This window comes from Solanum stenotomum, chromosome 7 (assembly GCF_019186545.1).
Source record: "Solanum stenotomum isolate F172 chromosome 7, ASM1918654v1, whole genome shotgun sequence".
Lineage (NCBI taxonomy): Eukaryota > Viridiplantae > Streptophyta > Magnoliopsida > Solanales > Solanaceae > Solanum > Solanum stenotomum.
The window spans coordinates 30,115,204-30,141,390 of NC_064288.1; positions in this window are offsets into that span (position 1 = coordinate 30,115,204).

The window sequence follows — 26,187 nt, forward strand, 5'->3', positions numbered from 1 at the left end:
TTCTGGGACAGTGTGTAAGCTCCCTGTGAGGACTCTACACTCCTTTTTAATAATTCGGGCTATTTTCTGTTTGTCATTGAACATCTTGGCATCCCGATATATTTGCCATTGGCCCTCTACGCACCATCTATTTGGCTTGCCGGCTACTTGAGTGGGGTCATCATTCCGTGGTATAGGTACGGACTCCGAGCTAGTTGCCTCATCAGACGTGGCTGCTTGGTCATTCTCACCAGATTCGGTGGCTGATTTAGCACTGCGCCTTGCAGCATGGTCAGGCTCAGATCCTGAAGGATGAGCGGACTCGGAGCCTGAAGCATGGTCGGACTCAGGTCCGGACATAGACCCCTCTGAACTGGAAGCAGCCCCAGTTGGTGATCCGATCAGTGTGTGCTCTCATCAGACTGGGAGACAGTGACTACGTCGGGAAGCACCTTCCAAGGGGTGCCTCTGGTGCCTTGAGGTGCAGGGCGAGAAGTCCTAGGGTTGTTAGGAACATATGATGGATCTGTGTTGGTGTTTGTGTCCTCATCGATTAACCAGAAACTAGGGGCAACAGATTTGGACTTCCCCCGTTTTGAGTAGGTGACCACTTCTTGGGTGCCAGCGTACCTGCGGGAACGATAATAGTGCCAAAACTAACCATACGACACAAAAATTATTTTTTTTAGACAGATGCTACAGTGGTCATCCATGGAGGAGACCTACGGTCCGTGGATCAGGGGGCCTGTCATATAGGTCCCAGATGGAAACCACGGAAGTGCAGAACAGTCCGTAGATGGACCTACGGACCGTAGTCCACCTCCGTGGTTTCACACTTGGTGAAATTTTTCAGGTGCATCCAATTATGAACCCCATCTACGGTTCGTAGATGGATCTACGTTCCATAGACAGGGTATCGTGGATACCATCTGTACCAGGTATCACAAATTTTTGGCCTTAGTTTTCAACATTAACACAATCTCATCATGCATTTACAACATGAAATTATGCTAGTTCTTCGTTCTTAAGATTCCAAATGATTATTATACCAAACAATTTAGACTAGTTGTGGAACCCTAAGTCGAAACTAGCATATAGTTTTACAATCACATAAAATAATGCTACACAATCATTATCTATCGTTCCAAGGGCATTGTAATTTTCAAGTTTATCAAGAAATTTCATCTAACAATTACCCAAGGTCAAGACCCAACTCCTGACTTTCTATAATCAATCTATGAATTGAAATTCAAAGTGAAGGGAAAGTCTATTACCTTACAAGCAACAAGGAGTGGGGTGATTGCGTGATAATACTAAGCTTAGCAAGACCAAGGAATCACCTCTTCGTTACTGACCAAACACCGGACCCTTTTGGGTGAGATTATGGGATGGGTTGTATTTGAAATGGAAATGAAGTTGGGGAATTATGGAAGGGATGATGTTATGGGGGAGTTATGGAGTGATTTAGGGAGGTTATGGAATGTTAGAAACGGTTTTGGGAGTAATGGAGGGAAGAGGAATAGTTTAAAACAAATGGGGATTTTTAAATAGGGGGTCCGGGTCGGGTCAGTCAGCATGAGGGTTTGGACTCACGAGACCCCGTCTACGGTCCGTGAGTCCATCTACGGTCCGTAGATCATGACGGTAGATCACTCTTTAACTTAGAAAAATTTAGAAGCTTACCTGGGATCTACGGACAGCATCTACATTCCGTGAGTTAAACGACGGACCGTCGATGGGTTCCGTAGACCTCTGCACCAGACCATTTTCTGGAGATTGTTCGCGGTGTACTTGCACCTGGAGCAACCAACAGGCTATTCTTTTTACATTTTCTGGACACTTTTTAGACACAGACCCTATTCTAATTCTAGCCAACACTGGTACAAAACTAAAACGACTATCAAATTTGATACAGGAAAGAAATCAAACAACGAAAACTACTAGGACAAACTACATCCTATCGTTGGCTAGATTGTACATCTTGGGTTGTCTCCCAAGCAGCGCTTGATTTAACGTAGCGGCACGACGCATGCCTCTTGATTACTCAGATTTCATCAAGATTGTAGGCCTCAATCACTTCTTGCACAATTTCAGCATTTCCCAGATAGATCTTGATCCTTTGCCTGTTTACCATGAACCTTGTTCCATCCTTTTTTTTCAAGCTCAACCGTCCCATGGGGTAACACTTTTGTGAGCAACAATGGCCCAGTCCATTTGGACTTGAGTTTGCCTGGAAACAAGCGCAACCTAGAGTTGAATAGAAGAACAAGATCACCAACAACAAATTCTCGCTTTTCGATTCTTTGATCATGATACCTCTTCATCTTCTCTTTGTACAAGGCTGAATTTTCATAAGCTTTTAGGCGAAACTCATCACGTGTTTTCAAGTCATCCATTCTTTGATTTGATGCGGCGCCCCAGTCCAAATTTAACTTCTTTATTTCCCACATCGCCTTATGCTCTAGCTCTACGGGTAAATGACAAAACTTCCCATATACAAGTTGGTAAGGAGACATACCTATGGGGGTCTTGTAGGCAGTGCGATATGCCCATAGAGCATCATCAAGCTTCCTTGACAAATCCGTTCGATTGGCGTTCAAAGTCTTCGCCAATATTTGTTTGATCTCTCTGTTGGTCACTTCAACTTGACCGCTAGTCTGTGGATGGTAAGGAGTGGCTACATTGTGACGGACACCATATTTCTCAAGTAGTGCCTTGAACAACTTATTACAAAAGTGAGAGCCTCCATCGCTAATAATAGCCCTCGGTGTACCAAATCTGGAGAAGATATTCTTTTTCAAGAATGCGGGGACACTTTTACCTTCGTTGTTGGAGAGCGCTACTGCTTCCACCCACTTCGATACAGAATCAACTGCAACAAGAATATACTTCATCCCATATGAACTCACAAATGGACCCATAAAATTAATGCCCCATACATCAAACAATTCTATCACCAGTATAGGATTCATAGGGAGCTCTTGCCTCTTTGAAATCCCTCCATCTCTTTGGCAACGATCACAAGACTTGGCGAAATCATGAGCATCTTGGTGGATGGTAGGCCAATAGTATCCACACTGCAAAATCTTATGTGCAATCCGAATACCACTATGATGCCCACCAACGGGCAATGAATGGCATGCTTCAAGTACACTCAACATCTCAACCTCAGGCACACAGCGACGAATAATCCCATCAGCACAACTACGATACAAATAAGGTTCATTCCAAAAGAATTTCTTCACATCATGAATAAACTTTTTCCTTTGGTGAAAAGACAAATCGGGGGGCACAATATCGCTTGCCAAATAATTAGCAAAGTCTGCGAACCATGGAATCAAGTCATTAGAAGCAGCCAATACCTGTTCATCTGGAAAAGCATCATTAATTTCAGCCCTATTTCCAAGCTTTACCATAGCCTCTTCCTCTAATCTGGACAAGTGATCGGCAACTTGATTTTCGGTTCCCTTTCTATCTTTTACCACAAAATCAAACTCTTGCAGTAACAATACCCATCTAATCAATCGTGGTTTTGCATCTTTTTTCGCCATCAAATACCTCAATGTAGAATGGTCAGTATGCACGATGACCTTAGTACCAAGCAAGTAGGATCGAAATTTTTCGAATGCAAAAACCACCGCAAGAAGTTCTTGTTCGGTCACAGTATAATTCTTCTGAGCCACATTTAGAGCTTTGCTAGCATAGTAAATAGGGTGAATAATTTTCTCTCTCGTTTGACCCAATACTACACCAAGTGCCACTCCACTCGCATCGCACATTACCTCAAACGGTTGTCCCCAATCCGGTGAAATAATGATAGGTGTTGTAACCAACCTTTCCTTCAACTCTCCAAATGCTCTGAGAGAAGCATCATCAAAATAGAACTTACTCTCCTTCTCGAGTAGTTTGCACAAGGGATGTGCAATTTTTGAGAAATCTTTGATGAATCTCCTATAAAACCTGCATGCCCGAGAAAACTTCTAACACCTTTTATTGAAATGGGTGGCGGAAGCTTTTCTATTACCTCAACTTTAGCTCTATCAACCTCAATACCTTTCTTTGAAATTCGATGTCCCAACACTATACCTTCTTTAACCATGAAGTGACACTTCTCCCAATTAAGCACCAGATTGCAGTCTTCACACCTTTTAAGCACCTCGGCCAGATGATCTAGACAACGATCAAAAGACTCACCTACAACTGAAAAATCATCCATGAACACTTCAATAGTATCCTCCACCATATGAGAAAATATCGACATCATACAACGCTGGAAGGTTGCTGGAGCATTGCATAACCCAAATGGCATCCGTTTGAAAGCAAAAGTCCCATATAGGCAAGTGAAGGTGGTCTTCTCTTAGTCTTCTGGAGCTATAGAGATTTGATTGTAGCCCGAATACCCATCAAGAAAACAATACCAACCCTTTCCTGCAAGTCTATCCAACATCTGGTCCATGAATGACATAGGAAAGTGGTCTTTTCTGTCCACGCATTCAACTTTCGGTAATCCATGCAAACTCTCCATCCAGTAACAGGACTCATTGGAACAAGCTCATTTCTTTCATTTGGAACCACAATCATACCACCTTTTTTAGGCACAGACTGCACAGGACATACCCAATTACTATCTGAAATGGGATAAATAACTCCCGCATCCAGCCACTTGATGATCTCATTTTTGACTACTTCTTGCATAGGTGGATTTAGTCTTCTCTGGTGCTCGATACTGGGTTTATGATCTGGCATGAGTTGGATTTTGTGAGAGCAAATACCGGGACGAATCCCTATGATATCTGTAATAGTCCACCCAATAGCTCGCTTGAACTTTTTTAACACTGTCACCAAGCATTCTACTTGTCCCGCATTCAAATCTGCCACAATGATGACCGGCAAAGTATTCTCTTTGCCCAAGTATACATACCTCAAATGCGGTGGTAGAGCCTTAAGCTCCAATTTCGGTGCCTCCACAATAGATGGTCTTGCGGGTGGGGACTCGCGATTCTTCATGTCTAATTCATACTTCTTTGGTTTGTGCCGGTAGTCACACCTATCGAGTGCGGCTACCAACTCATCATACTCTTCAATGCCATCACTATCGAAGTTCATAATAACTGCTGCTAGTGTCTCAACACCTAGTCGCTCTTCAATTTGCACTTCTGTCCCAGTCTCCACTCTGTAAGTTATGGCAGATACTGTTTGGAGCTCACCACTCTGCTTCATGGACCTACAAATATTGAAAGTTGCTTCTTCATTATTCAGTCTGAGTTTCATCTGTCCCTTTTCCATTTCAACCAACGCACGCCCTGTGGCAAGAAATGGTCTCCCAAGAATGATGGGAACCTCAAAATCAACCTCACAGTCAAGAATCACAAAATCTGCCGAAAAAATGAAAGACTCCACTTTCACTAGCACATCATGGAGTACACCAATGGGCCTTTTCATAGTTCGATCAGCAATTAGTAACCGCATTGCAGTGGGCTTTAGGTCCCCCAAACCCAACTTCTTGTAAATAGACAAAGGCATGAGGTTGATGCTAGCACCAAGATCACACAATGCCTTAGCAAAGTGTAGCAACCCTTTAGTACATGGGATCGTGAAAGCTCCAGGGTCTTCCTTCTTCTGCACAAGAGATCTTATAGCAATAGCGCTACAATGCTGCAATCTATCATCATCTTCAAAACTCACAGACCTTTTCTTTGTCACCATATCTTTCATAAACTTCACATACCCAGGCATTTGCTCCAAGGCTTCTATCAAAGGAACATTAATAGAGAGTTGTTTCAACATAGTAATAAACCTGCGATATTTACCATCCTCAGTCTTCTTCACTAACCTCTGTGGAAAAGGTGGTGGAGGTCTAGGTATGGGAACCACTTTCTGAGATATCTCCACCTCATGCTCTGTTGCTTTCTCAGACTCTGATCTAACCTCTATCACATCATCTTCTTTTCTAATCTCAACTTCCACCACAGACGGCCTAGGTGGATCTATGGTTTGCTTACCCCCTCGAGTAGTAACTACCATACAATGACCATCATTCTTTGGATTATGGATGGTGTTGCTAGGAAGAGTGCTAGGTTGACGTGGGTTCACTGTAGTAGACAACTGAGTCATCTGATGCTCTAGATGTTTTTTGACACTGCATGGGCGTCAACCTTTTGTCCAATACCAGACAAGTCGCTTCTCATCTCCTTCACATTCTCATCAGTTGCATCAAACCTTCTCATCATCTTCTGCATCATATCTTCAATACGCGCCATATTGCCTCCAGTTTCCCTAGCACCAGATTCCTGATTTTGAGGGGGAACATAAGGTCCAACCCGATCATTTCGGTTACCATAGTTGTTCCTGTTGTAGTTGTTGTCGCGATTGAAGTTCCCATCCCAGACATAGTGACCCTCATGGTTGTAATTTCCGTAGTTTCGACCTTGGTTTCCTTGACCTTGGAGCCAATTTTCTGTGTTGGATCCTTGGGCATTTGGTCGGAAACCCCCCGTCTGATCATTCACAGCATAAGCATCTTCTTCATAGTAACACTCTTCCGCTGGTGGTGGAGTTCTAGTTAAATAATTCAAAGCATTTACCTTTTCTGGTCCTCCGCTCACATGCTTCAATACCAACCCCAACTCGGTCCTCATCTGGACCATCTCTTCACGAATATCATCTACAGAGTTGTTATTTGTACTATGAACGGCAAATGTGTTTCTCCCAGTATTTGACCTCCGAGTGCTCCATGCTTTATTGTTGCGAGAGATCCTCTCCAGTTTTTCAGCAATCTATGCATATATACAATCACCATATGAACCTCCTGCAATAGTGTCAAGTACTGCTTTATTGTTATCATCCTGTCCTCGATAGAAATATTCCTTTAGTGACTCATCATCAATACGGTGGTTTGGGACACTTTTTACGAAGGCAGTGAATTTGTCCCACGAGCTACTCACAAACACTCCAGGTAATGCCATGAAATTGTTGACCCTATCTTTGTGATTGAGTTTCTTAGACACTGGATAGTACTTTGCTTTAAACACCTCTGCTAGTTGGTCCCATGTGAAAATTGAGTTATACGGAAACTTAGTGAACCGTACTGCAGCATCGCCTGTCAGTGACAAAGGGAACACTCGTAATCCAATGACATTCATATCCAAGTCTGGTCTACCTACACAACTTTTGCAAACCACCCTTAGCTTGGCCAAGTGAGCATGTGGATCCTCCGATGACGATCCTGAAAATAAGCCTCTTGCTGTAAGCATCTGTATCAAACTACTAGTCACCACAAATGTGTGCCCTGGAGGTAGAGGAGGAAGGACAATGGGTCCATCAGAGTTTGCTATGTCGATGTTGCCCCGATAGTTGTCATGTTGTTGTGGGCCTGGTGGACCATGCACTCTCACTGCATCTACCAATTGATTTTCAGCCAAACCCCGGTTTTCCCCACCAACTACTCTTGGTTGTTGTAACTCAACTGCTTCATCTAGATTTCCTCCGATAGGATTAACTGGAAGTCCTTGATTGTTCATTCTACGCAAAGTTCTGTTCAACTCTGGATCGTACGGAGTAAGTGGTTCGCCTTGGCTCCGTGTACCTGGCATACACAAGAGTCGGAACGTGAGAGAGACAAAAACAAAGGGAAAAAGTAAAATTAGGAAATATTTGACTAACGTTAAATAATGTAGTTAAAAATAAATCTAAAAGCCAGATTCCCCAGCAGCGGCGCCAAAATTTGATAGCTCAAATTACACCTCCCTAAAGAAGTATAAGCAATCGTTATCAAGTAAAGAACCCAACTAGTAGGTTGGGGTCGATCCCACGAGGAAAATGGTTTAGACTTTACTTTAACCAACAATTATATTCAATTAGCCAAACTACTTCCAGAGACAAGAAATAAAAGGGGGGAATTTGTGAAACAAATTGTAAGAATTCAGTAAGTAACCAATAAACAAAAGTCAATTTCGGTTGTTATCAAGATGAGAAAAATAACTAGGGTAGAGGTGTTTCCCACAAGCTCATAACGCAGTAATCCTAGTAATCACAATCCTTTCCTAGCGTGTTACATGCAAAGTGATAAGTTAGGTATCTCTAAATCCTTGATCCAGCATCTAGAGAATTTCACCCCGCACCTTGATCCGGCTACGTGTGTATAATTTACTAACCCTTACCTTTACCTCATATTAGACGTCATAATCGATGTTTGGCTTAGTTATTACTTCACACCAATCGACACTAGCCTATTAGATAGTATCACACTAAATCTATGTTGATAATTCTTTTCTTGTTGATTACCTCCTTGATCCGGCAAGTAGAAACAAGACGAGTTCTAACGCGTGCACTCGTTAAAAAGACTTTTAAACGAAAGAATTATCAATGCGTGCAAAACACTATTCAAGAATTACTTTTTTACTACTTATACCTTGTTAATAGCTTATGGTTCCCACAACCCTAGTTGTGAAGTTTAGTTACCCATAATAGCAAGAACACAATTCATAATATTAGATGAAGAAATCATGAACTTACGTAACGAGAATAATAAACCCAGAATTTCAACTTGAATTGCAAAGCCAAAATCTTCGAAACGAATGTAGAAAATCAAAAATTGCTAGGGTTGCAGCTTTATCTCCAAAATCACAAAGTAAAACTAGAATAATAATGTCTAACCCCAAAAACGAGGTTTACATGCCCTATTTATAGAAAACAAATCCTAAATTAAAAGCGAAACAAATTAAGGAAAGTTTTGATCAGGTACGCGTCTTCAATCCACGAGACCGACTTACGGACCGTCGATGGATCTACGGTCCGTAAGTCCCTTCCGTCAATCAGGACATAGAAAATATTTCAGCTTCCAATAGTCAGCTTCTCTGAAGCAAACGATGGACCAGCAGGACGGACCGTAGATCAATCCCCTCCGTAGCTCCATACTTAGAATCTTCAAAAATCAGGTACTAGAACCCTCGCAGTATCACTCTATGGATCAACAGTACGGTCCATAGATCAATCTACGAACCGTCAATGGTCACCGTGGTTCCACACTTGGTCAGATTTACCTGATTTGTACTAAATACCATCCCTGCTGATCTACGGTCATGACCTACGGACCGTGAATGGACCTACTGTCCGTAGATCACCTCCGTGAATGGCATGTTTCTGCATTTCTTTTAGTTGTCTCTATACTTCCGTGTATGAACATCTTTCCTGCAAAACATGATAAAAACACATAAAAACCAATATAAAAAGGCTCTAGACACACACAACTTGTAAATGAAATGCATTAGAAATACCGTAAACTCACGGTATATCAGTTTGTTGTCAAGTACATTGCCAAGCTAGGGATGAATTGGTAAATTCACCCCAAGTCCCAATTAGTGTGTGGACAGTTATTTTAAGTGTTTTAAGTTATTTTAAGAGTATTAAAACATTAAAACACCCATTTATATTTCATCTATCAAAATCAAAACATTCCCTCCTAAAAAGTTCTCTCTGGAAACTTCATTGGAGATCAAGCTAGGGTTGGAGATTTCAAGGTGTTTCTTCTTCAATGTCATGTGATTATTCAAGTATAAGGTATGGTGATCCTGCATCTTGGGTTAGTTTTCACCCTAGAGTCAATTTCAAAGAAGTTTTCACGGTTTGACAAAAACCATAAGTTTCACTCAATCTCATGGGTTCTTGCATCAAACGTTTTCAAATGATAAAATATGATTATATTGAAGTTTAATTGATCTTTTAAAATGATTTTAATCCATGAACCCATGAATTCTCTTAATTCCAAAATTGTGACTTAAGAAGTGGGTTTGTTGATTATGAATGATTGATGATGGATTTATGCTTAGAATGATTTAGATTATTGAATTGTATCATCATCTATGCCTAATAATGGTGAATTGTTGGCGAATTGAGGATTTGTGATCATAGCCTTGAATGGGAAAGTTTGACCTAATTACTTGTTGAAGTAGAATTGTCTTAGGGATGTTGATCCATTTGAAAGGTAGAGGTTTTTAATTTCATTGTACATTGTGATCATGGACTTGAAGGCATTGTTTGATGAATTGAAGTGTTATCATGACATTTTACATTTGATTGTATAATATGAAGGATTTACTTGTGATTGTAATGATGGAAAGATGATCTTGTATACAACATAATTGTGTTGTTGATTGATAGTATATTCTCTCTTAACACTCATGAATGAAGATGATGGAATGTGAAGTACTCTATAATGATGGATGTGATATATTGAATTTGTAGGCTAATGCATCCTTTTCTTGTATTAATGAATGTGATCATGACTGAAGTATCTTGACTTGGTAGTCTTAGGCATCCTCCTCTTGAATGATGAATGTATCTTGACTTAAGTATCTAAATGAACATAAGTGGTAGAGCTAATGTTGGTAGATTCTTTGTGAATTAATAAATGTCTAGAATTGGTAGACCTAATGTTGGTAGCCTCTCTATATATGAATGAATGATAAAGTATTCTAGGCAAAACCTTGGATTGGTAGACTTAATGTTAGTGGCCTTTCATGAGGAGTCTAGGTGCTAATGTGAATGTAACACCTTGGACCGGTAGACACAATGTTGTTGGCCTTTCCTTTTGTGTTTGTTAAACCTTGAAGCGGTACCTAAAAGTGGTGACCTCCTTCTTGTGTGAGATAATGAACCTAGAAACGGTAGACCTAATGTTGGTGGCTCTTTCTAGGAAGATCAATGAGCTATCCTTAATATACCTTGAATAGGTAGTCCTAATGGCGGTGGCCTTTCATTTGTATGTGCTTTGGGTCGGTAGGCCTAATGTTGGTGGCCCTCTCAAGTACAATGTTGAAATGTGATTGAAATGCTCTATGGGAATGTAGGCTAAGAACCGAGTGGATATGGTAAGGTGGAAACTCTCCCAACATTAGGCTACGATTCAAAAGAACTTCTTCCTATCCCACAAATATGTGACCACATAGGATATTAGCCAGTGGATTCAATGCAAATCCAAGCTAATCTTACCGGTCTTCCTTAGGCACGGAGACCACCTCTTTTTGGTGTGGGGGCAAAACACTTATTCCCATCATGTGAGATGTGCACTCTAGTTTCTTGATAGGTATTACCAAGTGTAGGTAGTAGTATGGGATGATATCTATACATTGCACGAGTAGGTTTTGAGATAGCTACAGTGAGTTCTCTAAGTCGTAATGAATAAATTTATGGAAGTCCTCTAAATGTTTGAATCTGTCCTCAATGAATCTAATAATTTTTTTTGGCTTAACTGCATAAATGTAAAGAAGCACGCTATACTTGGATTGTATTATGACTACTTCCGTGTCATGACTTTTTGTATATGAATGTCCCTTGTCTATGGTGACTTCAAAGGAGTGCTTAGTGTGAGTAGTAGTATGGGATGTTACTGGCACATTGCATAACTATGACTTAGAGTTGTCTTAGATGATAGTCTTAATGTTATGATGTGATTCTTGTATCCCTTATGTCTCTTAAATGCTTTATTGTGCAAAGGTTGAAAGGGTTAATGGTAAGTTCACTTTTGGAGACCTTAAAGTGGTGCCTTAATGTGGGTGGTGGTATGGGACGCTACCGATACATTACACAAGGTATAGCTTGAGAGTTACTTGAGGTGGAGGCTCAAGGTTAAGGTAAAGGGTTATATGTGATTCTGTACAAATGTTAAAATGTGACTTGTATGTTGGTTGTGTCTTCTAATATGCCTCTTTGATAAATGTTCATGAAGTTTTTACTAAAATGGAATACTAGTATGACTTTACAACAAAATATCCCTTTTAAAGAATGTTTTTGCATGGTCATCATACTTGATACATTTTTCTGTCCTAACCGATATTTTTTTAGTTTTACTACAAGTGTGGGTTTCGGGAAGTGATTGCATTGTCTAGTGAATCTTGGGATTAGAGTTCTCTCAAGACCTCTTTGGTATGTCCTCATATATCGAGGACAAGGACTTTTATTGTTTCTAGTTTTTATGTTTTAAAACTTTTGACTATACTTCGATTGTACAGGGCTGTGACCTTATCTTGTTAAAGTTTGTCCAAGATGGCCATGTGAGACTTAGTATTCCGCTGTTTTTTTAAATGAGATTTTGATAGTTTGGGTTTAAATATTTTTTTAATTCCGCACTTTTTATATATGTTGAATGTTATGAAAGCTAAGAAGCTCGTATTAGACCCTTTTGGGGTCGAGTATGTCGTGTCACTACTAGGTGGTGCTCTCGGGTCGTGACAAACTTGGTATAAGTGCATAAGATTTTGGAAATGGTTTTTAGGTTCAATGTCGCACAAGCCATGTCTATCGGTGTGAGTCGCGACACATCTACGAGCGAGAGGCTATAGGATGTTGGAAAGTGAAACTTCTTTCATATTCTTGAAGTCTTGCCTTAGAGTTTAGTTCTATAAGTGTCATTTTCCTAATCCTTCTCTCGTGTTTGTAGGAAATGAATATAAGGGCTAACCCAGAAGGTGTGGAAGAGGAGATGGTGAATGAGGGAGTCACTTCCCAAGGTGATCAAGGTCTTCAAGTTGACCAAGTTCCTCTAGGCAATCAAGAGAATGAAGTTCTGGTGATTCCCCCTAACATGACCAATGAAGAGATTAGGACAGCTTTTCTAACCCTAGGCCGAGCTATGATGGCTCAAATGAATAGAGATGTGGGGCCTAGGGTGAATGCTATTGAGAGTACCATGGCCTTAAGATTGAGAGACTTTGTGAGGATGGATCCTCCTATTTTTCTTGGCTCTAAAGTGGGAGAAGATCCCCAAGAATTCTTGGATAAAGTTTATAAGATAGTTAATGCTATGAGAGTAACTTCTAGTGAGAAGGCGGAGTTGGCTTCCTACCAATTGAAAGATATGGCCCTAGTGTGGTTCACTCAATGGAAAGGCAATAGGCCAGTTGAAGCGGGTCCTATAAAATGGGAGTTGTTTAAGAGAGATTTTCTTAGTAAGTACCTTACCCATGAGAAAAGGGAGGTTAAGGTGGAGGAGTTTGTAAACCTTAAGCAAGGTACTATGAGTGTGGAGGAGTATTCCTTGAAGTTTACCCTATTGTCTAAGTATGATCCATCCTTGGTGTCTAACCCTAGAGATGAGATGAGTAGGTTTGTGACCGGTGTATCCGACATAGTTAAGGAAGACTACTATACGGCAATGCTCCATGATGACATGGATATTTCTAAGCTTATGGCGTATGCTTAATCTATTGAGGAGTCCAAACTTATGAGAGAGGATAAGGAGTTGAAGAGGTGTAGAGTCGATGAGAATGGTCAACCTAGGTTCAAGAAGAAAGGCCAAACAAGTTTCTCTTAATTGCCCAAATCTTGATGCTTCAAAGAAGAACCATTTCTATTCACTTCAAGCTAAGAAGGACAAAAGAGCTAATCCGGATGAAGGTACCAGTAATTTATAGTTCGTTCTAGTGGTGATGAGATCCTTATGTTGTTCTATGATATGCTTATTTGGGTTTTCTCCTAAGTGGGGGATAGTATGTTGAATAGTAAGGTTGTTGATAGTGTTAATGCCCTTATCTCTTTCCTTCTATTCTTATTCAAGCTTGAGACCAAGAGTTCCTTATAGCTTGTTTCATGTTTTGGAGTCCAATGTCAAATTGAGTTTCTAACTGGATTCATGTTTAAATGAGAAAAATGAGTTTTCATCAATTGTGTTCCTCATGCTGATGTGCATCTATGATGAGTTGCCTAAATGTTTCATGAGTTGATTTGTTGACCATTCCTAATGTGCCTTATTGAAGAGTTGCATAATGAGATTTTATGAGAAAATTGCTTAAATGTGCTTAGTGATGTTGTAATGAGCATGATGTTATTTGGAGAAGGAAGTCCTCCAACGAAATGAGAAATGTGAAGTTTTGATGCATAATGAGTTTGTAGATGTAGTTCGTACCTTCTTGTTGTGTTTTGAGTTCTTTGATATGGAGTTGATGCTTCCTCTTATGTTTATGCATTTATATTAATATTGCATGCATGATTGTGAGCTGCTAGTCTTGAGTCGTTACCTCTAAATGTGTTTAAAGTGTCATTCGACAACGAATGTTCCTAAGTGGGGGATAATGTAACGAACCTAAAGACAAACTAGTGAAACTAGAGCCTAACGTGTGTGCGTTTGTGTTTGTAATGAATTTTGAAGTGGTTCAATCTAGTCCCAAGTCTTGGTTAAGGGGTTTAGGGGTTAGACGTCAAGGTAGAACTCACCAAGGACCACCCTAATGGTCTTTGAGGAGGACCCTAAGTCTAAACCCCAAGGCTGCCCCAAATGAACTCTGTTCCCAACAATGAGGGTGACATATGGAAGGGGACACCCCGTAGCTCCATTCACGCCCTGTGGATGGCCTCCATAGGTCAAGAACCCTAAATAGACCTCTCTGACCTAGAATACGGACTAACAGTTTGGTCCGTGAATGGAGTCACTGTCCATGAGTCAAGGTCTCGTGGTTCAAACCTGGTTTGTTGTGAAGTACACTGCCAAGCTAAGGGTGAATTGGTAAATTCACCCCAAGTCCCAATTAGTGTGTGGACGGTTATTTTAAATATTTTAAGGTATTTTAAGAGTATTAAAACATTAAAACACCCATATAGATTTCAATTCTCAAAATCAAAACCCTTCCCTCCTAAAAAGTTCTCTCTAGAAACTCCATTGGATATAAAGGTCAAGATCAAGCTAGGGTTGGGGATTTCAAGGTGTTTCTTCTTCAATTTCATGGGATTCTTCAAGTATAAGGTATGGTGATCCTTCATCTAGGGTTAGTTTTCACCCTAGAGTCAATTTCGAAGTAGTTTTCAAGCATTTCAAGTTTCACAAAAACCCTAAGTTTCACTCAATCTCATGGGTTCTTGCATCAAACGTTTTCAAATGATAAACCATGACTATATTGATGTTTAATTAATGATTTGAGATGATTTTACTCCATGAAGCCGTGATTTCTCTTAATTCCTAAATTGTGACTTATGAAGTGGGTTAGTTGATTATGAATGAATGATGATGGATTTAGCTTAGATTGATTAATATTATTGAATTGTATCATCATCTATGCCTAATTATGGTGAATTATTGGTCAATTGAGGATATGTGATCATAGGCTTGAAAGGGCAAGTTTTACCTAATTACTTGTTAAAGTAGAATTGTCTTAGGGATGTTGATCCACTTGAAAAGTGGAGGTGTTTAATTACATTAAACATTGTGATGATGGCCTTGAAGGCATAGTATGATGAATTCAAGTGCTATCACGATATTGTACATGTGATTGTATAAGGAGAAGAATTTACGTGTGATTTCAATGATGGAAAGATGATCTTGTATTGAAGGTAATTGTGGTGTTGATTGATAGTATATTATCTCTTTAAAACTCATGAATGAAGATGATGTAATGTGAAGTGCTCAATGATGATGAATGTGATATATTGAATTGGTAGGCTAATGCATCATTTTCTTGTATTGATGAATGTGATCATGAATCAAGTATCTTGACTTGGTAGGCTTAGGAAACCTCCTCTTGAATTATGACTGTATCTTGACTTAAGTGTCTAAATGAACATAAGTGGTAGACCTAATGTTGGCAGCCTCTTTGTAAATGAATGAATGAATGTCTAGAATTGGTAGACCTAATGTTGGTAGCCTTTCTATGAATGAATGAATGATAAAATATGCTAGGCTAAACCTTTGATTGTTAGACTTAATGTTAGTGGCATTTCATGACGAGTCTAGGTGCTAATGTGAATGTAACACCTTGGACCGCTAGACCCAATGTTGGTGGCCTTTCCTTGTGTGTGTGTTAAATCTTGAAGCGGTAGACCTAATGGTAGTGGCCTCCTTCTTGTGTGACATGATGAACCTAGAAATGGTAGACCTAATATTGGTGGATCTTTCTAGGAAGATCAATGAGCTATCCTTAATATACCTTGAATCAGTAGACCAAATGGCGGTGACCTTTCATATGTATGTTCTTTTGGTCGGTAGGCCTAATTTTGGTGGCCCTCTTAAGTACAATGTTGTAATGTGATTGAAATACTCAATAGGAATGTAGGCTAGGCACCAAGTGGATATGGTAAGGTGGAAACTCGCCCAACATTAGGCTAGGGTTCCAACGAACATTTTCCGATCCCATAACTATGTGCCCACAAAGGAAATTTGCTAATGTATTCAATGCAAATCCAAGCTAATCTTATCGGTCTTGCTTAGGCAAGGAGACCACCTCTTTTCGGTATGGGGGCAGAACACCAGATTCCATGTCTAGCTTGCATGGTCTATGTCACTTAAACACTTATTCACAACATGTGATATGTGCACTCTAGTTTCTTGATATGTATTACAAAGTTTAGGTATTAGTATGGGATGATATCTATACATTGCACGAGTAGGCTTTGAAAGGGATATAGTGAGCTCTCTAAGTCTTAATGAATAAATGTGTGAAAGTCCTCTAAATGCTTGAATGTGTGCTAAATGAATCTAATGAAGAATGTTCGCTTAAATACTTAAATGTAAAGATGCATGCTATACTTGGATTGTATTATTAGTACTTCCTTGTCATGACTTATTGTAGTTGAATGTGCCTTGTCTATGGTGACTTCAAACCATTCCTTAGTGTGAGTAATGGTATGGGATGCTACTTGCACATTGCACAAGTATGACTTAGAGGTGTCTTAGATGATGGTCTTAATGTGATTATGTGATTCATGTATCATGTATGTCTCTTAAATTCATTGTTGTGCAAAGGTGGAAAGGGTGAATGGTAAGTTCACTTTTGGTGACCTTAAGGTGGTGCCTTAGTGTTTGTGGTGGTATGGGACGCTACCCATACATTGCACAAGGTATAGCCTGAGGGTTACTTGAGGTGGAGGCTCAAGGTGAAGGTAAACGGTTATATGTGATTTTGTTCAAATGTGAAAATGTGACTTATATATTGGTTGTGTCTTATAATATGCCTCTTTGGTAAATTTTCATGAAGTTATTACTAAAATGGCATACTAGCATGACTTTACAACAAAATGTCCCTTTTAAAGCATGTTTTTGCATGGTCATCTTACTGAGTACATTTTTGTGTGCTAAACCATATTTTCTTATTTTAACTACAAGTGTAGGTTCCGGCACCTGATTGCATTCTCTAGTTAAGCTTTGGATTAGAGTTCTCTCAAGACCTCTTTGGTATATCCTTATATGTCGAGGGCAAGGACTTTTATGGTTTCTAGTTTTTATGTTTTAAGACTTTTGTCTATACTTCGATTGTAAAGGGCAGTGACCTTATCTTGTTAAAGATTTTCTAAGATGGCCATGTGAGACTTCGTATTCCGTTGTTTTTTTTAAACGAGATTTTGATAGTTTGGGTTTAAATATTTTTATAATTCCGCACTCTCTCTATATGTCGAATGTTATGAAAGCTAAGAGGCTTGTATTAGACCTATTTGTGGTCGAGTACGCCGTTTTACGAGTAAGCAGTGCTCTCGGGTCGTGACAAACTTGGTATCATAACATAAGATTGTGGAAATAGTTTTTAGGTTCAATGTCCACAAGCCACGTCTAGTAGAGTCTTGTTCATTGGTGTGAGTCGCGAAACATCTATGAGCGAGAGGGTATAAGACATTAGAAAGTTACACTTCTTTCATATTCTTAAAGACGTGCCGTAGGGTTTAGTTCTATAAGTGTCATTTTCCTAATCCTTCTACTGAGTTTATAGGAAATGCATACAAGGTCTAACCCAAGAAGTGCGGAAGAAGAGATGGTGAATGAGGGAGTCCTTTCCTAAGGTGATCAAGGTCTTCAAGGTGACAAAATTCCTATAGGCAATCAACAGAATGAAGTTTTAGTGGTTGCCTTGGATATGACCAATGAAGGGATTTGGATGGATTTTCTAACCCTAGCCCGAGCCATGATGGCTCAAGTGAATAGATATGTGGGCCTAGGGTGAATGCTATTGAGAGTACCGTGGCCTCAAGATTGAGAGACTTTGTGAGGATAGATCCTCCTATTTTCTAGGCTCTAAAGTGTGAGAGGATCCCCAAGATTTCCTGGATGAAGTTTATAAGAAAGTCAATGCTATGGGAGTAACTTCTAGGCAGAAGGAGGAGTTGGCTTCCTACCAATTGAAATATGTGGCCCAAGTGTGGTTCACTCAGTCAAAAAACAATAGGCCAGTTGAGGCGGGTCCTATAGAATGGGAGGAGTTTAAGAGAGTTTTCCTTAGTAAGTACTTTCCCCGTGAAAAGAGGGAAGTTAAGGTGGAGGATTTTATAAACCTTAGGCTAAGTACTATGAATGTGGAGGAGTATTCCTTAAAGTTTACCCTATTGTCTTTGTATGCTCCGTCCTTGGTGTCTAACCCTATAGATGAGATGAGTAGGTTAATAACCGGTTTATCCGACCTAGTTAAGGAAGAGTGTCATACAACAATACTCCATGATGACATAAATATTTCTACGCTTATGGTGTATACTCAATATATTGAGGAGTCCAAACTTAAGAGGAAGGATAAGGAGTTTAAGAGGGGTAGATCCGATGAGCATGGTTAACCTAGGTTAAAGAAAAAAGGCCAAATATGGCTCTCTTAATGGCCCAAATCTTGATGCTCCAAAGAAAAACTATTTCTATGCACTTCAAGCAAACAAGGACAAAAGAGCTAATCCGGAAGAAGGTACTGGTAAGTTCTAGTTCCTTTTAGTGGTGATGAGATCCTTATGTTGTTCTATGATAGCATTATTTGGGTTTTCTCCTAAGTGGAGGATAGTATGTTGAATAGTAAGGTTGTTGAGAGTGCTAATGTCCTTATCTCTTTCCTTCTATTCTAATTCAAGCTTGAGACAAAGAGTTCCTTATAGCTTGTTTCATGTTTTAGAGTCTTATGTGAAATTGAGTTTCCATGGTCTCATTATGTTATGCATGTTCTAATTGAATTCATGTTTGAATGAGAAAAATGAGTTTTCATCAATTGTGTTCCTCATGTTGATGTGCATCTATGATGAGTTGCCTAAATGTTTCATGGGTTGATTTGTTGAACATGCCTAATGTGCCTAATTGAAAAGTTGCATAATGAGCTTTTCTGAGAAAATTGCTTAAATGTGCATAATGATGTTGTGATGGAATGGTGTTATTTGGAAAAGGAAGTTCCTCCAATGAAATGAGAAATGTGAAGTTTTGATGCATAATGAGTTTGTAGATGTAGTTCCTACCTTCTTGTTGTGTTTTGAGTTCTTTGATTTGGAGTGATGTTTCCTCTTATGTTTATGCATTTATTTTGATATTGCATACATTATTGTGGGCTGCTAGTCTTGAGTCGTTACCCCTAAATGTCTTTAAAGTGTCATTCGAGGACGAATGTTCCTAAGTGAGGGATAATGCAACGACCCTAAAAATGAACTAGTGAAACTATAGCATAACGTGTATACGTTTGTGTTTTTCATGAGTTTTGAAGTGGTTCAATGTAGTCCTGAGTCTTGGTTAAGGGGTTACACGTCAAGGTAGGACTCCCCAATGACCATCCTAAGGGTCTTTGAGGAGGACCCTAAGTCTAAACCCCAAGGCTGCCACAAATGAACTTTGTTGCAAAAATGAGGGTAACCTATGAAAAGGGTCCATGCCCCATATGCCCGTCAACGCCCCGTGGATGGTCTCCGTAAATCCAGACCCCTAAATACACATCTCTGACCTAGACCACGGACGAACAGTATGGTCCGTAAATGGACTCACGATCCGTGAGTTTAGGTCTCGTGGTTCACAATTGGTTTGTTGTCAAGTACACGACCAAGCTAGGGGTGAATTGGTAAATTCACCCCAAGTCTAATTAGTGTTTGGACAGTTATTTTATGTGTTTTAAGGTATTTTAAGAGTATTGAACCATTAAAACACCCTTTTACATTTTATCTCTCAAAATCAAAACCTTTCCCTCCTAAAAAGATCTCTCTAGAAACTCCAATGGAGATCTAGGTCAAGATCAAGTTATGGCTGGGGATTTCAAGGTGTTTCTTCTTCGATTTCGTGGGATTCCTTCATCTAGGGTTAGTTTCACCCTGGAGTCAATTTAGAAGGAGTTTTCAAGCTTTTCAAGTTTCACTCAATATCATGGGTTCTTGCATCAATCATTCTCAAATGATAAACTCTGATTATATTGATGTTTAATTGATGATTTAAGATGATTTTACTCCCTGAACCCATGATTTCTCTTGATTCCTAAATTGTGACTTGTGAAGTGAGTTTGTTGATTATGAATGAATGATGATGGATTTATGCTTAGATTGATTTAGATTATTGAATTTTATCAACATCTATGCCTAATTATGGTGAATTAAGGATTTGTGATCAGAGCCTTGAAAGGGAAAATTTGACCTAATTACCTGTTGAAGTAGAATTGTCTTAGTGATGTTCATCCACTTGAAAGGTGGAGGTGTTTAATTATAGTGAACATTGTGATCATGTCCTTGAAGGCATAGTTTGACGAATTGAAGTTTTATCATGATATTGTACATGTGATTATATAATGTGAAGGATTTACATGTGATTTCAATGATGGAATGGTGATCTTGTATATAAGGTAATTGTGTTATCGATTGATAGTATATTATCTCTTAACACTCATAAATGAAGATGATGGAATCTGAAGTGCTCTATATTGATGAATGTGATATATTGAATTCGTAGACTAATACATCATTTTCTTGTGTTGATGAATGTGATCATGAATGAAGTATCTTGACTTGGTAGGCGTAGGCATCCTTCTATTAAATGATGAATGTATCTTGACTTATGTGTCTAAATGAACATAAGTGGTAGACCTAATGTTAGTAGCATTTTTGTGAATGAATGAATGAATGTCTACAATTTGTAGACCTAATGTTGGTAGCCTCTCTATAAATGAATGAATGATAAAGTATTCTACGCTAAACCTTGGATTGGCAGACTTAATGTTAGTGGCCTTTCATGAGGATTCTGGGTGCTAATGTTAATGTAACACCTTGGAACGGTAGACCCAATGTTGGTGCCCTTTCCTTGGGTGTGTGTTCAACCTTGAAGCGGTAGACCTAATGGTGTTGGCCTCCTTCTTGTGTGAGATGATGAACCTAGAATTGGTAGACCTAAAGTTGGTGACTCTTTCTAGGAAGATCAATGAGCTATCCTTAATATACCTTTAATCGGTAGAGCTAATGGCGGTGACCTTTCATCTATATGTGCTTTTGGTCGGTAGGCCTAATTTTGGAACCCCTCTCCAGTACAATGTTGTAATGTGATTGAAATACTATATGGGAATGTAGGCTAGGCACTGAGTAGATACGGTAAGGTGGAAAATCTCCCAATGTTAGGCTAGGGTTCCAACGAATATCTTTTTATCCCATAACTATGTGCCCACATAGGATATTACCCAGTGGTTTCAATGCAAATCCAAGCTAATCTTACCAGTCTTCCTTAGGCAAGGAGATAACCTATTTTTGGTGTGGGGGCAGAACACCGGATTCCATGTCTAGCTTGCATAGTCTATGTTGGTTAAACGCTTATTCTCATCATGTGAGATGTGCACTCTAGTTTCTTGATAGGTACTACAAACTGTAGGTAGTAGTATGGGATGCTATATATAAATTGCACGAGTAGGCTTTGAAAGAACTATAGTGAGTTCTCTAAGTCTTCATGACTAAATATGTGAAAGTCCTCTAAATGCTTGAATGTGTCCTAAATGAATCTAATGAAGAGTGTTAGCTTAAATACTTAAATGTAAAGATGCATCATGTACTTTGATTGTATTATGAGTACTTCCTTGTCATGACTTATTGTATATGAATGTGCCCTGTCTATGGTCACTTCAAAGGAGTACTTAGTGTGAGTAGTAGTATGGGATGCTACTTGCATATTGCACAAGTATGACTTAGAGATCTCTTAGATGATGGTCTTAATGTGATGATGTGATTCATGTATCGTTAATCTCTCTTAAATGCTTTATTGTGCAAAGGTGGAAAGGGTAAATTGTCAGTTAACTTTAGGTGACCTTAAGGTGGTGCCTTAGTATGGGTGGTGGTATGGGACACTACCCATACATTGCACAAGGTATTGCTTGAGGGTTACTTGAGGTGGAGGCTTAGGGTGAAGGTAAAGGGTTATATGTGATTATGTGAAAATGTGAAAATGTGACTTGTATGTTGGTTGTATCTTATAATATGCCTCTTTGATAAATGTTCATGAAGTTTTTACTAAAATTGCATACTAGAATGACTTTCCAACAAAATGTCCCTTTTAAAGAATGTTTTCGCATGGTCATCATACTTAGTACATTTTAGTGTGCTAACCCATATTTTCTTGTTTTTACTACAAGTGTAGGTTCTGGCAAGTGATTGCATTCCCTAGTGAAACTTGGGATCGCAGTTCTCTGAAGACCTCTTTGGTATGCCCTCATATGTCGAGGACAAGGTCTTTTATGGTTTCTAGTTTTTATGTCTTAAGACTTTTGTCTATACTTCGATTTTAAAGTGGCGTGACCCTATCTTGTTAATGTTTGTTAAATGTGATACTTAGTATTCCACTGTTTAAAAAAACTGAGATTTTGATAGTTTGGGTTTAAATAAGTTTTAAATTCCGCACTATTTATATGTGTCGAATGTTATGAATTCTAAGAGGCTTGTATTAGACCCTTTTGGGGTTGAGTTTACCGTTTTATGACTAGGGAGCTACTCTCGGGTCGTGACAGATAGCTACCCAAGGATTAAAAGCGTCCATACCTTATCTAAGAAACTCCAAGAAATTTGGGGAAGAACCTTGAAACTCTAGCAACCCTAGCTCCAATGGCTTCTTCCTCTTCTTGAGTCTTGAGAGAGAATTTTTGAGAAATGAGGGAGTTTTGAGTTCAATTTGGGTATTTGTGAATTATAACCAATTCTTGTGAAATTTTACTTAATAACAATATATAAACTATTCCTAAAAATACACAAAATATCTCCTATTTAAATTGGACTAAAAAGGAAATTACTCAAATACCCCTCATTTAGGCAGCCTCGTCCAGTGACTACGGCCGCTTGTCCATCCAAGGGACCACGGCTCGTGGGGGTGCTCGTGCTCCCTGAGGCAGTAGCCTTCTCTAAGTAGTCAACCTCCCGATAAGGCCAAGGCACGACCACGAGACCTCCCACGATCCGTGGTCATGACCACATGTCATGGTGGAGGCCGTGGTCTTGAGGAAAGGTCAAGGTATCAAAGCCATGCCTCCTCATGCCTCAGTGACCTTCAAGAGTCACCTTCACGCCTCGTCAAGGGCTCCAGAGCCCATGGTCCCTTGACCAGTAACTCCCCCAACGTATCACATTTTTCATGAAGCCAAGGTAACTTCACGAGCACCTTCATGAGTCGTGAAGTGGACCACACCCCATGGTCCTGCTCGTGGAGGGTGAGGCAGTAGCTAGGCTACCTCATTCCTCCAAGCCCCCATGCCCAAGTCCACTGCACAAGTCCTCCCACGAGCCGTGGTGATGACCACGAGCAATGGTGGCTGTGGAGCTTGAGGCAATGTGCCCAACTTTTGGGGTAGCCTTGGCCTTTGGCGTTAGCATGCCCCTTTCGCTTGGCACTTGTTCCTTAGACCTTGACTCCTAAGATCCCTATAACATGCTTAAATGGTCTATTAATCTAAGGGGAGTCATTTCGTAGATTTTAACCTTACGTTTAGGCTCTAGTTCAACCTACTAATTTTCTGGGTCGTTACACGCCTCTGCATCGCGGAGCTGAAGCCAACATGTGGAAAACAAATTTTACAAAATAGTGGAATGTGCGATGGAAGCATATCGCAGAGTTAGCTCAAGCCATTCGAAATGTGCAGCGAGGGAACAGGTCCGCATTGCGGGCCTGGATTCCAGATTTGCATCACGTGTTTTATTGCAAACTATAAATAGTCCAGCTCTATTATTTTATCTTTACTAAGTTTTTGAATAATGGGCAAACACGATTCGGGCTATTTTGCTGACTATCTCTAGGGCTTTTCTTTTACTCTTTCATTTTGGTAAATTGTTTTATGATCCTTGGAACATTATTTGATGATGATTTATACTATGAGTAGCTAAATTCACTTATTCTAGGGTTGTAGCTACGATTAATGGCAAAGTAGCATTTATTTCTAGCATGAGATGGGTTTTCTTATGATTTATGCTTACATTCTTGTTTAACTATTTTGATGATTGATCGCCATTAAAATAAACTCATTGTCCACTCTTGAACTCGGAAGACGAATAGAGGGATAGAGCAAGGAATGTGAGAAGCGTATTCATTCTAGAGTAAAACTTAGAGTGTTTCATATATAGGATAGGATTATACCTATATGCATCATTTGACTAATATGCAAGATGATAGCTTAATGCTCCGCTATTGGTTCACGTTTATCCCCGCTCAACGATGTAGTTAGGATGTCAATGGTGGTAGGTGATTAGAGGTCAAGAGATCATAATCGTAAAATCAACCTTGTGAAGCAATAATGAGGTTAACCTGCCGAATGCTAGAATAAGTATTACGACCAGAGATTACACCCTAGAAGTAACACAATATACAAAACTCTGAAGAGCTTAATACAAGTCTATTAGAATATCATAACATAAGAACATAGGAAATTTTGCAGAAATTTAAAACTTTTCTTTTACAATCGAACTATTTCATAAAAATACTCGAGAGTCCATGACACTATGTCTCAAACCATCTATAACACTTGAATAATACTTTAAGACACGACCCATACAAAAGCTCTAAAAGTAAAACAAATGACAAAACGCTAATAGTGGGTTTGTCCTCGAAGCTCTGAGGGCTCACCAAATCTTCAACTCCATGCTCCGTAGAAACCCAACTTCCAAGAATAGTACTCAAGTCTCCAAACCGTACATTTTGTAAAAGTTTTGAAGAAATATGGTTTAGCACAAACATGTACTAAGTATGATAGCCATGCATGAAAACCTTTGAGAACATGCTAAAAGGGACATCTTTATAGAATGCATGCAGTTTGATAGTTTAAAACCATCATTTGCAAAATAGTGTGGAAACACAATCATAAGTATACAAGACATCATGAAGTAACATATGCCATAGCAAGGTAGACAACAATCACAACTACTGCACATAAGAGATACCATTAACAGAATATACATAGTCAATACAATGTAGTATTAACATATCAGGTGAGCAACACTTGATGAGCCACCTCAAGGCAAGCTTGTGCAATGCATAGGTAAGACCCCATAATCCCACCTACACTAAGCAAGTCACTTTAGATCCTCATTCATGTTTACCCTCTTTTAATCTCATCCTTAGCCTATCTCACATATACTATGAAACTTCCACTTTTAGTAAACCACATTAATAGAAGAAACTAATGGCAAAAATCCAAGTTAACATGCAACATTTCAAGTAACCTTGACATCAAATGCAATAACCATTTAGACATAACCACCTTCATTACATGAGTCATCTTGACAAATATGGACCTACCATAACCACTCTCAAAACCTACTTGTACAATGTCTGGATGGCATCTCATACTACCACCCACACTTCATAGAACCTCTTGAGTAACCATAGCACATCCTAGACTTCACCTTCTAAGAATTAGCCTTAACTGACATACACCATGTGAGCTTACATGGAATCTGGTGTATGCCCCACACCGAAAATAGGTGTCCAATTTGCATAAGGTAGAACTAAAATGTATTAGCTTGGAAATGAATCCAATGGCTAAATAACCTACATGGATATGTAGTTATGGGATAAGGAGATTGCTTTTAGAAACACACCCTTTCTAGTGGGGGAGCTTCCATCTCATGAGATACATTATAGAAATCCGTCATTTCTAGCGGGGGTATTTCCATCTCATATTCAATATCCAATCGGTGCTAGGGATAACTTCCCAAAAAAACATGATTAGTCTTGAATTGAATTTTCAAGGATGAAGGAGTATCCCTCCATCCAATACAATTCATAAGGATAGCTCATAGATTAATTTGGTGAGAATGGACTTACAACCTAAGATCTTCATGATAGACTCAATTAGGTGAGAACTAACTTCCAACCAAGAATCTTCAATATGTTAGGAAAACTTTCACATTATACTCATTATGTGTTTATGAGAATGAACTTTCAATCACCACAATTACAAGAAAGTCATGATCCCTTTACTTTCTCAAAAAATGGTCTTACATCATGAACACAATTTCAGTTAGCATGTATAATGTCACATATTCCCCTTTAAGGACCAAAGA